This window comes from Lithobates pipiens, unplaced genomic scaffold (assembly GCF_037356315.1).
Source record: "Lithobates pipiens isolate NorthernLeopardFrog02 unplaced genomic scaffold, aLitPip1_a1.2 Scaffold_37, whole genome shotgun sequence".
Classification (NCBI taxonomy): domain Eukaryota; kingdom Metazoa; phylum Chordata; class Amphibia; order Anura; family Ranidae; genus Lithobates; species Lithobates pipiens.
In genome coordinates this window covers 5,365,158-5,378,271 of record NW_027507825.1, presented here as the reverse complement: position 1 = coordinate 5,378,271, position 13,114 = coordinate 5,365,158, and the positions used below count along the sequence as shown (strand labels likewise).

At 44.2% G+C, this 13,114-nt stretch overlaps 1 protein-coding gene across 2 annotated transcripts in view; it reads right to left on the bottom strand.

Moving 5' to 3' along the window:
- LOC143956505 (alpha-1-antitrypsin-like) overlaps nucleotides 1-11,033 on the bottom strand; it is a 52,916-nt gene extending 41,883 nt beyond the window's left edge. Inside the window, exon 1 of one of the 2 annotated variants that reach the window (XM_077466706.1) lies at nucleotides 10,933-11,033. The gene's annotated coding sequence lies outside the window, so the exon portion shown is untranslated. The remainder of the gene's footprint in view (nucleotides 1-10,932) is intronic. The other variant, XM_077466707.1, reaches the window with a different exon arrangement.
- Nucleotides 11,034-13,114: the final 2,081 nt, after the last annotated feature.

Below are 13,114 nucleotides of genomic sequence, written 5' to 3'. Positions count from 1 at the left end.
AACTTAGTTTGACGAACAAGCCTACACACGAGGGGACTGTTCGCTGAAACCAAGTTTCAGCGGACAGTTTTTCGGAAATTCCGAAAAACTTTGTTCAGCAGACTGTCCGCTGAAACTGTCCACTGAAAGCCCACACACGAGCGGACTGTCCGCCGAAACACTGTTCAGCGGACAAAGTTGGGCGAACAGTCCCCGCGTGTGTACGCGGCCTTACTAGTGACAACACCGACACAAAGATGTTTTTTTACCTACAGTGACATCACTAACACAGAGCCATGTTTTCCTTCTAGTGACACCACCTAAGCAGTGACATTTTTCCTTTCACTGACCTTAATGACATAGGGGCATTTTTCCCTTCCAGTGACACCACTGACACAGCCCCATATTTGTGCACTGATATTAAACTCTTCAGTTTGGAGTGCACACAACCATTTGCACTATTTGGGAACATCACAACCATTCCATACATTTCAGTGCAGCGTGTGCTGCTATTGGTCCCATCCCCTTCTCCACCCAATGTGGGGGGGCAGTTTTACATCTTTCCCCAGGGCATTAGACTATGGCGTCTCCACCATTATCTGCCGGCACTGGGGAGCTACAGTACATTGTGGGAACCATGAATGCCAACATGTACTGTGACATACTGAAGCAGAGCATGATACCATCCCTTGATGATACACGATAACGACCCCAAACACACCTCCAAGACGACCACTGCCTTGCTAAAGAAGCTGAGGGTAAAGGTGATGGACTGGCCAAGCATGTCTCCAGACCTAAACCCTATTGATCATCTGTGGGACATCCTCAAACGGAAGGTGGAGGAGTGCAAGGTCTCCAACATCCACCAGCTCTGTGATGTCATCATGGGGGAGGGGAAGAGGACTCCAGTGCCAACCTGTGAAGCTCTGGTGACCTCCATGCCCAAGAGGGTTAAGGCAGTGTTGGAAAATAATGGTGGCCACACAAAATATTGACACTTTGGGCCCAATTCGGACATTTTCACTTAGCGGTGTACTAACGTTTGTTGCCAGCGGTTTAGACATTAATGGCTGTGTCTTGAGGTATTTTAAAGGGACAGCAAATTTACACTGTTATACAAGTTGTACACTCACTACTTTACATTGTAGCCAAGTGTAATTTCTTCCAAAATGTGAGGGGTGTACTCACTTTTGTAATATACTTATAGCGATACCCTCACTTAAGAGGGCCGCAAGTTTGGTTTGGGTCCTGAGCACAGCTCCGCCAACCCCCCGGCAATCTGCACTACCCACTTTGGCACAGTTAGTAACTAGCAATACACATTAAATCACTTATACTCTAAATATGTGTGTGTGCCTGGGTGGATAACTCAAGCTCATAGACAATCTTTGAAAGTATATAACTGACTTTACTTGGTGTGTTTTAAAAAAGGAATAACATAAATCAAACATTTGGATTGCAACACATAAGCAGGTCCCTGCAGTAACCAGTGATAAAGATGAACAGAGTAATCAGCATAATAAAGTATTGCTATGCAACTCTAACGCTGCCCTTTTTCAGCTACTTCCCCGCATGGGTAAACTAACATACAGCACTATCTACCTATGCAGTCAGGCCTGACTGATCTAAATGGAAGTCCAGTAAAACAATATTCGCTAGCAATCTTTCGGTGGTGCACTTGAAGAACAACTTTGTAATCCAAACGAATAATAAAGATAAAGCATCTGTCTCTAAACAGCTCTCACCACTCGGACAAGTCCAAGTCCGGTTTCTCTGCCTTTTCGTCTAGGAACAGGAATCCACGGACCTCCCAGTCTTCAATCCTTCTGGTGTACTGCAGCAAAGATGAGAAAATGTCTCTCAGGTGCAACTAAGCTGGCAGAGAGCTCTTTGGAAAAGAGCACAAGGCCCAGGCTTCAGGCCTTGTGCTTTCAGCAGTTCAGCACAGACCTCCTCTTGCTAGGAGAGAGGGGGGTGTCCAAAGAGAGCGAACTAGGCCTCTCCCCCTCCTTATATTTCCTCCCCCATAAGTCTCTGGGGCATAACTCAAAGCATCCTGGGAACCAGCGAGGTTCTGGGAACAGTAGTTTTATAGTTCTTAAAGAGACCCCGCTACATACTGTACTTGATAAAGAGGAAAAATTCTCTAAACAATTTGTCTGGTTCTTCATCACATAGATATCTTCTGGGTAGATGGGTCAGGTGTGGATATTTTGGCACGGTGTGCTGCACCAACCTCTTTTAGTCCCAATTACCTTGTCACAGTCAGGGGTCAGGCTCAGCGGCCAGTAGCCGTAGCAGCAGAGACACTCCCATCAACCAGCAGGAATAAGCATGCAAGCAGGTCACCATAGCAGATGACGCAGGCTCACCCAAGCTGCAGGGTCTAAGCACTAACCAGTCTTCACCAGCACTCCTGATGGTGGGGATGGGTTTTTCTGTGTGCTAGCACCAGATCATGGTCCGTAGGATTGCCCCACTAGGAGGTGAGCAAGAGAGGGCCAAGTACTAGATGTAGCAGGTTGGGATCAAGTAGAAGTGTAGCTGAGGAACAAGCCAAATGTCGGCAATGCATGGTAGAAAAGATGTGGACAGCAGGTGGAGATATTGGCAGGGAACAGCACAATAATCTGGCAAACAGGAGGTGCAAAGGCTTAAATAGGAAGTTAACGGGAGGAGCAAAGAGTTCAAGGTTCACAAGAAATGAGATACAAGACAGGATTGTCTAAGGCAGGGATCTCCAAACTACGGCCCTCCAGCTGTTGCAGAACTACACGTCCCATGAGGCATTGTAAAACTCTGACATTCACAGACATGACTGGGCATGATGGGAATTGTAGTACCTTAACAACTGGAGGGTCATAGTTTGGAGACCCTTGGTCTAAGGAATCAGATAGCGAGCTGTCCAGAATCTCAGGTAGCTCAGCAAGAAGATTTACTACCAGACATAGCAGCGGCAGTGGTGGTGCATCCATAAAGGGCGCAGGAGCGCTGCTCCTTCTCTCCTGCACCGCTCTAATCACGATAGATTCATGCAGCACATGAATCTATCTATCTATGGTCGCTGCACCCCCTATTCAGGTACTCGGACCATTTTCAGGCGCCGAGCATCTGAATTACACTGGCGGGGGTGTTTTTTGGAAGCACCCGATTAGAGCCATAGGCACACAAAAATGTGAGCAGCGGGCGCAACGCTGTGCATTCACTTCCCACTTGCTAACATTGAACCGCCTCTCAGCCAATCAGGTTGCCGGGTCTGTGTTACCTGTCACCTGATTGGCTGAAATGACAGGCGCTGTGATTGGACGCCTACCAAGCATCCAATCATAGCAGAGGAGGAGAGGAGGAGTGGGCAGGAGAAGACATCGGGGTTGGGGAAGAAATGGAGGACACCGCTCGCCGCCTGCCACCGTCACCAGCTGCCCATCTGAGACAAGGTAAGTGTTGGCAGATGGCACAGTGGCAACATTTTGGGCACAGTGGCAGCATTTAATGGGCACAGTGGCAGCATTTAATGGGCACAGTGGCAGCATTTAATGGACACAGTGGCAACATTTGGGGCACAGTGGCAACATTTGGGACACAAAGGCAGCGTTTGATGGGCACAGTGGTAGCGTTTGATGGGCACAGTGGCAGCGTTTGATGGGCACAGTGGCAGCATTTGATGGGCACAGTGAGGCTGCAATTGATGGGATTTTTGTTTCATAATTTTTCAGTTTGTTTGCACCCCCCAAAAATTTTGAGCACCAACCGCCACTAAGCAGAGGTTCCAGGTTCAGATCCAGGTCCTGACACCCTTTCTCCATCCATGAAGGGGGGACAGTTTCCTAACTTTTACCCGGGCACTGGATAGTGTTGTCTCTGCACTGCAAGCACCTACAGTCACTTATACTCACATTCTTATTACTTCCCAGCTACGCAGAAAGGCACTTTTGCCACTCCCATTAAAACCCCCATCAGGTTTTATTGCTCTCCACATCACCATTGGACAGATTCACCCTCTCGGCTTCTCCTGGTGACCATTGTAATAATCCAACTTTCTGCAGTAGTCAAAAGAAAAAGATGGGAGGGAATATCTTCCAGTGGGGACACCTGACAACTATGAAAGAGTTTCTTCTGACTTTGGAGAGACTTCTAATGCCGCGTACACACGGGATCGGAATTCCGGCCAGAAAAAGACCGATGAGAGCTTTTCATCGGAAAATACGACCGTGTGTACGCTCCATCAGAATTTAGCTGTCCGGTCAGAGGGCTTAATAGTCCTCACAAACGAAGCCTACTGTGGAAGGAAGCCCTGAAATTACAAAGTGATATACTTTGCCTTCAGGAAACCCATTTATTGGACTCTAAACACCCGCAAATTTCGTAATAGACATTTTTCAACAGTTTTTCTAGCTAATGCTCAGAAAAAACAGAAGGGAGTAGCTATACTAATACGCAACAGCTTACAATTTAAATGTCTGCAGGTTGAAATAGACACTGCGGGTAGATACATTATCCTAATAGGGGAAATCGATAATGTGGTTTATACTATTGTTAATGTGTATGTACCAAATTCTAAACAACTGTCTTTTCTGCACAAAGTAGGTAAGAAGGTGGCTTCAGTGCGCAAGGGTTATCTTGTACTCTGTGGCGACTTCAACACGATACCAAACCAAGCCCTTGATGTGTCTTCGAGGCCTCACAAATCCAGGGACAGGATTACCCTTGCGCATTTCATGACAACATATGGGTTGTACGATGTATGGAGATGCCAACATTCCTCAGAAAGGGATTATTCCTATTATTCTAGTGTGTATAATTCGTACTCAAGAATAGACCTATTTCTAGTTGACAAATTTCTGCTCCAGAAGGTTACTTGGTCTGCAATACATAATATTTCATGGTCTGACCATGCCCCAGTTTCCGTAGTAGTGGAGGGGCGTCCGACGGAGACTAGGGCCAATAGATGGAGAAACGATACTTCCCTTTTCTCGCATCCCAAATTTAAATTGCAGATTGCCTCGGAATTACAGGAGTTTTTTATAAACAACGCCCAGTCTGTGTCGGACCCCTTCACTGTATGGAACGCCCACAAAGCGTTTATGAGAGGGGTTTTAATTAAACTCAGAAATACAGCCGTTAAGCAGAGAAATCTAAAAATCGATAGTCTCCTTTCCCAGATCGGTAAGTTAGAAGATCAAAACAAAAAGTCGCCCCAACCTGCTATTGGTTCCCAACTGGACGGTCTTAGACACGAAATAAGATTATTGCTGATATCACAACAGGACCGTATCCTAAAGAAATGGAAAGCCCGGTTCTACCACCAAGGGAATCGAGCAGGAAAACTGTTGGCTAGACAGACTAGAGAGAGAACCATTAAACAAAAAATACCGTTTATCCACCACCCAATTACAGGTGCTAAACTATCCAACCCAAAAGACATAGCCAACGCTTTTCGGGATTATTATAGCGCTTTATACAATTTAAGAGACGATAATTCCACTCCCCAACCGACCACGGACGCGATTGAACGTTTCCTTGACAAGTTGCTACTCCCACGAATAGATCAAGACCAACTAACTGCTTTGAACGAACCCATAACGCTGACTGAACTGCATAAAACAATACTAGCATTACCTTTAAATAAATCCCCAGGCCCAGACGGTTTCTCGTCGGAGTACTATAGGGCATTCTACCCCATTATTGACCGTCACCTTCTAAACACATTTGAGAAAGCAACTTCAACCAACTCTTTTCCCCGGGAAATGTTAGCCGCCACAATAATAACAATACCCAAGCCAGGGAAACCAACGGAGTCCACTCAAAACTTTAGACCGATATCCTTACTAAATGTGGATCTAAAAATTTTTGCAAAGATTTTGGCAAATAGGTTGTCCACAATTCTACCTTCTCTAATTAAAAGCGACCAGGTGGGATTCATTAAGGGTCGCCAAGCCCCTGATGCAACCAGGAAAATTATTAACTTGATTCATATGGCTGAGACCTCGAGGGATCCTTCTCTGCTTCTTACCCTAGATGCAGAGAAGGCCTTCGATAGGGTCCACTGGGGGTATCTGAGTAAGGTACTCGACAAATTTGGGTTGGAAGGGAATATATATTCAGCCATCTCGGCCCTATTTCTGCAGTAGTCACAAGAAAAAGATGGGAGGGAATATCTTCCAGTGGGGACACCTGACAACTATGAAAGAGTTTCTTCTGACTTTGGAGAGACTTCTAATGCCGCGTACACACGGGATCGGAATTCCGGCCAGAAAAAGACCGATGAGAGCTTTTCATCGGAAAATACGACCGTGTGTACGCTCCATCAGAATTTAGCTGTCCGGTCAGAGGGCTTAATAGTCCTCACAAACGAAGCCTACTGTGGAAGGAAGCCCTGAAATTACAAAGTGATATACTTTGCCTTCAGGAAACCCATTTATTGGACTCTAAACACCCGCAACTTCGTAATAGACATTTTTCAACAGTTTTTCTAGCTAATGCTCAGAAAAAACAGAAGGGAGTAGCTATACTAATACGCAACAGCTTACAATTTAAATGTCTGCAGGTTGAAATAGACACTGCGGGTAGATACATTATCCTAATAGGGGAAATCGATAATGTGGTTTATACTATTGTTAATGTGTATGTACCAAATTCTAAACAACTGTCTTTTCTGCACAAAGTAGGTAAGAAGGTGGCTTCAGTGCGCAAGGGTTATCTTGTACTCTGTGGCGACTTCAACACGATACCAAACCAAGCCCTTGATGTGTCTTCGAGGCCTCACAAATCCAGGGACAGGATTACCCTTGCGCATTTCATGACAACATATGGGTTGTACGATGTATGGAGATGCCAACATTCCTCAGAAAGGGATTATTCCTATTATTCTAGTGTGTATAATTCGTACTCAAGAATAGACCTATTTCTAGTTGACAAATTTCTGCTCCAGAAGGTTACTTGGTCTGCAATACATAATATTTCATGGTCTGACCATGCCCCAGTTTCCGTAGTAGTGGAGGGGTGTCCGACGGAGACTAGGGCCAATAGATGGAGAAACGATACTTCCCTTTTCTCGCATCCCAAATTTAAATTGCAGATTGCCTCGGAATTACAGGAGTTTTTTATAAACAACGCCCAGTCTGTGTCGGACCCCTTCACTGTATGGAACGCCCACAAAGCGTTTATGAGAGGGGTTTTAATTAAACTCAGAAATACAGCCGTTAAGCAGAGAAATCTAAAAATCGATAGTCTCCTTTCCCAGATCGGTAAGTTAGAAGATCAAAACAAAAAGTCGCCCCAACCTGCTATTGGTTCCCAACTGGACGGTCTTAGACACGAAATAAGATTATTGCTGATATCACAACAGGACCGTATCCTAAAGAAATGGAAAGCCCGGTTCTACCACCAAGGGAATCGAGCAGGAAAACTGTTGGCTAGACAGACTAGAGAGAGAACCATTAAACAAAAAATACCGTTTATCCACCACCCAATTACAGGTGTTAAACTATCCAACCCAAAAGACATAGCCAACGCTTTTCGGGATTATTATAGCGCTTTATACAATTTAAGAGACGATAATTCCACTCCCCAACCGACCACGGACGCGATTGAACGTTTCCTTGACAAGTTGCTACTCCCACGAATAGATCAAGACCAACTAACTGCTTTGAACGAACCCATAACGCTGACTGAACTGCATAAAACAATACTAGCATTACCTTTAAATAAATCCCCAGGCCTAGACGGTTTCTCGTCGGAGTACTATAGGGCATTCTACCCCATTATTGACCGTCACCTTCTAAACACATTTGAGAAAGCAACTTCAACCAACTCTTTTCCCCGGGAAATGTTAGCCGCCACAATAATAACAATACCCAAGCCAGGGAAACCAACGGAGTCCACTCAAAACTTTAGACCGATATCCTTACTAAATGTGGATCTAAAAATTTTTGCAAAGATTTTGGCAAATAGGTTGTCCACAATTCTACCTTCTCTAATTAAAAGCGACCAGGTGGGATTCATTAAGGGTCGCCAAGCCCCTGATGCAACCAGGAAAATTATTAACTTGATTCATATGGCTGAGACCTCGAGGGATCCTTCTCTGCTTCTTACCCTAGATGCAGAGAAGGCCTTCGATAGGGTCCACTGGGGGTATCTGAGTAAGGTACTCGACAAATTTGGGTTGGAAGGGAATATATATTCAGCCATCTCGGCCCTATATACGAACCCTTCGGCAATGGTATTTACGGAGGGGATGTTTTCGGAAAGTTTTGACATCTCGAATGGAACAAGGCAAGGGTGTCCGTTGTCCCCGTTAATTTTTGCCCTTATAATGGAGCCCCTAGCAGAAACAATTCGCACACACCCAGACATCATAGGTATTCCAATTGCGAAATTTTCTTATTCAATAACACTCTTTGCAGATGATGTAATCTTATCCCTTTCCCGGCCATCCGTTTCACTGCCAGCAGTACATGATACTTTAGAACAGTTCAATAAAATTTCCTACTATAAGGTTAACGCGTCTAAGTCCAATATATTAGCTATCAACATTAAGAGAGCAACACGGAAAGATCTAGCCAATAGATATCCCTACCCGTGGACGAACCAACCGATTCCATATTTAGGCATTAAATTGATATCACCTAGTTCTGGCTTATTCAAAGTGAATTTTTTACCTTTACTTTCCTCCCTTCACCAAGAAATGACTAATCTTAAGAAATATTACCTATCCTGGATGGGTAGATTAGCGGCATACAAAATGTTGGTACTACCAAAACTTTTATATCTTTTTAGAGCTCTGCCTATCCACATTCCCCAGTCTTTTTTCACATCTGCCCAAGCACAGCTCTCCTCATTTGTGTGGCAAGACAGGAAACCCAGATGCTCTAGTACTATTTTATGTTGTAAGAAGGACTCGGGTGGTATGGGGTTTCCTATCCTGAGAGACTACTATAGGGCTTGTATACTCGATCAAATTAAGTATTGGATCCTGTCCGAACCGGACAAACAATGGGCTTCTATAGAAAATGCTTGGCTACTCTCCAACTCACTGTATTCTACATTGCTGGCTTCGTCACTTCTCAATGCAAATATCAAATCACAATATCCCATAATCAAGTTAGTGATAGAAACTTGGAGACACTTTGTTCTCAATGTGACCAGCCACCAGACTTTGACGGAGATTTCGATTCCTATCTCTTCTTTGAGCGCATGCCTGGCGGACATTGATGTGTCACTTTGGGAGCAGAAGGGTCTGACCTTGGTCTCAGATCTGTTTCAAAATAATAAACTGATTCCCTTTAGACAGCTAGTAAACAAATACGATATTCCAAATACAGCCTATTTTACATATTTGCGAATTTCTTCTTTCCTAAAACATCATAGGAGATGCACTGTTCTCATTCCCCACCAGGCATGGTCGTTTTGGTCTGACGATATGAAACTTAAGGGGGGCATCTCCATTTTTTATGATCTCTTGCAATCTAAAAGTGTTTTTAAGAAAACACATCCTCTTCAGAAATGGGAGACGGATCTGGACACCTCATTCTCGGATGAGCAATGGAAAGTAGCTGTAAAGAGTAGCGCCCGTCACATCAGATCCATATCACATTGGGAAACATCTCAGAAACTCCTTCTTAGGTGGTACTACACTCCTTATATTACCGCGAAATTTGCAGAAAATACCTCGAACGTATGCTGGAAAGGGTGTGGGAAAGTGGGCACCTTACTACATATGGTGTGGGAATGCTCCTACATCAGGAGCTTTTGGAGAGGAGTATTTGCCCTAATCTCCAGAACTATTGGGATTATCAGTGTGGCTACACCGGAACTAGCAATATTAAACCTCCGCATAGATCAATTTCCCCCATCTCTTAGATTTATAGTGGTTCAAATCTTGACAACAGCTAGACTCTTAATAGCCAAAAAATGGAAGTCCCCCGACCCCCCAAATATTAGTGAGTTGAATAAGACAATGGATGTAACTTTTAAGTACGAACAGATCCTTTCCACATCAGAAGGGAAATCCTCTGGCTTTTACTTTAACTGGGCACCCTGGATCGGTACTAGAAACATTATATAAAGTTATGACTTAACTGTGCGTTTTCCTTATCTTTTTGTGTTTTACAGTTCTTTTCTATGAAAATAAAAATCTATTGGCTGACATTAAAAGGAGAAACTGATGTACCTGTTAAGCTAGAGAGATTGATATTGCTACATGAACATGTTGAAAATGTTCTCCCTGTATGATATACAAGTGTTATCTGTTTGTTTTGCCATCACGTTATATGGATATTTGTAATGTCTCAGCCTTTCAATAAAAAATATCTTAAAAAAAAAAAAAAAGAATTTAGCTGTCCGAATTTCCGCCAGCCAAAAATCGATAGCGTGTTCTCAATTTTCCCGACGGAAGAACATTCTATCGGTAATTCCGATCGTGTGTACGCAATTCCGACATGCCAAAAATCACGCATGCTCAGATTCAACTACGAGATGGAAGCTATTGGCTACTGGCTATTGAACTTCCTTTTTCTAGTCCCGTCGTACGCGTTGTACGTCACCGCGTTATAAACGATCGGAATTTGGTGTGACCGTGTGTAGGCAAGACAGCTTGAGCCGAATTCCGTTGGAAATTCGGTCGGGGAAAACCATCAGAGCCTTTTCCGCCGAGAACTCCGATCGTGTGTACGCGGCATTAATTGTTTCTCTGGGAAAAGTAGTAAAGAGATATCTAACAATAGGACACAAATAAAAATAAATGTGAAGGAATCTTTTGCCCGTTTTTTTTAAAGATTTCCAAACCAAAACCAAAAAATGCAAAAGATAACAATTCCCTGAACACCGTCTACACAGATTATTATCCCCTCCCACCTTACAATATTAATACATTCAATGATGGGGAAAAGAGTGCAACTGCTTGAGAAAGTTCCAATTAGAATTAGACCTTCACCACCCATCACCGGTACCAACCTGACCAACCTTCTACACGGATGGATCCTTCACGTCTGCAGAGCCAGAGAGCCAGAAACAACATTTTTAAGTGCCAAAAGATTTCTCGGACTCTCAGAAAACTCCGCCCCCCATCATAACAAAGTACGTTTGCACAACGCCGGATTGGGCAACAAACCTGATATTCACATTTTATAAGAAAAAAATCGGCACATTTTCTATTGCATTGACTTCCTTGTGTGTTTATAGCGTTGTAATAAAAAAATAGGTGTGACATGAAGACGTATGTATGCCTGGCGTCACTTGTCATAGTGTGAGCATTTCAAGTGATAAATAAAACAAACAAAAACATGTATTTTACTAAGGGCACTTTCACACTTAGGTGCAGGGGCTAGTTTTAGTGGCGCTTTACTGTCGTATTAGCAGCACTTTACTGTTGTTTTAGCTGCGTTTTACAGCCGCTAGCGGGGTGCTTTTAACCCCCTCTAGCGGCCGAATAAGGGGTTGAAAGTGCCCGCAAAGCGTCGCTGCCGAGGCCCTTTGCAGGCGCTTCGGCAGAGCTGCCCATTGATTTCAATGGGCAGGGGTGCTTTTGGAATGGTGTATACACCGCTCCTAAAGCACCTCAAAGATGCGGCTTGCAGGACTTTTTTTAAACGCCCCGCAAGCACACCGCTCCAGTGTGAGAGCCCCCCGGCTTTCACACTAAAGTGACAGGAGAGGCGCTTTACATGCGCTTTGCAAGCCTTATTTTTAGTGCTGTAGCACCTGTAAAGCGTCTCAGTGTGAAAGTAGCCTTAAGATTAAATGACAATATTCAGTGCTTATATGCTAATGTTAAAAAAGAAGGGGGATTTGGGACTTTAAAGAAGAGTTCCACCCACATTTTTCACCCCTCAGCATGCGGTACTAATGTGCATCCTTAACCACTTGCCGACCGCCGATATATGCCCTAATTTTGAGGACAGATATCGTTGTTATGGCAGCAGGCCAGCTACCATATCCCCGGTATCCCCATGTTTGGCCGGTGGTCGGCTACAAGATAAAAGTGGTCTCTGCGGCAGATTCGCCACAAGATCACTTTTATCGGCAGCGGGAGAGGGTGCCCTCCGCCGCTTGCCGGTGCCATCGGCAGCGGTGCAGGCGATTCGGTCCTCTCACTGGCTGTGCATGGAGATGAGTGAGGGGAAGATGGCTGAACCCCAGCCCCATATCAGGGAACTATATTAACCTGTGTACAGCAAGCCAACTCTGCTGATCAATATTGTTTGATTTGGCATCCGTGTACTCATTGCTCTGTGTCCTATGTCTGATCCTGTTTACCGATCTTGGCTTATTCTTGACTAGGGATGAACTTCAAGTTTGAGTCAAACCCATGTTTGACTCGAACATCGGCATTCAACATTCACGCCAAATTTGAGTGGCGCGTCACAGCCCATAATTCACTGCGGCATAGCAGTGCATTGCTGGCTGATGATTGGCCAAGCACAGCGCCATCTCTCTAGCGAGCCGTTATTGGCCAAAGCCAGGGTGGCTTTGACCAATTATGGCTCAGGGGGTTTAGTACACGCCCAACACTATATAAGGCCGCCTGGAAGTCGGCCTTGTGTAATGTGTTCCGGCGTGGTGATAGAGAGAGAGAAAGAGACAGTGTCATTTCATTTCATTTGAGTTAGATAGAGCAGGCAGGAGGCTAGTCAGTTAGCTGCAGTCAGTGTATTGTGTATATATATATATGCATCCTAGGTGTTGTGTGTGTGTGTATATATATATATATATATATATATATATATATATATATATATATATATATATATATATATATATATATATATATATATATACATACATATACACACACACACACACACTGTATTCAGTTTAGTTAGATTTGTTCCTGTGTACTGTGTCCTTTGCACAGTGTGCACCTAAAGCTACCCCAATTGCTGGTGTTCTGCTGATCCTATCTGCAGGTAGCTGTAGTAATTACAGTTGATGTATTTTGTCATCTGCACAGTGTGCACCTAAAGCTACCCCAATTGCTGGTGTTCTGCTGATCCTATCCACAGGCAACTATAGTAATTACAGTTAGTGTATTGTGTCATCTGCACAGTGTGCACCTTTAGCTACCCCAATTGCTGGTGTTCTGCTGATCCGATCTGCAGGCAGCTGTAGTAATTACAGTTGGTGTATTGTGTACTCT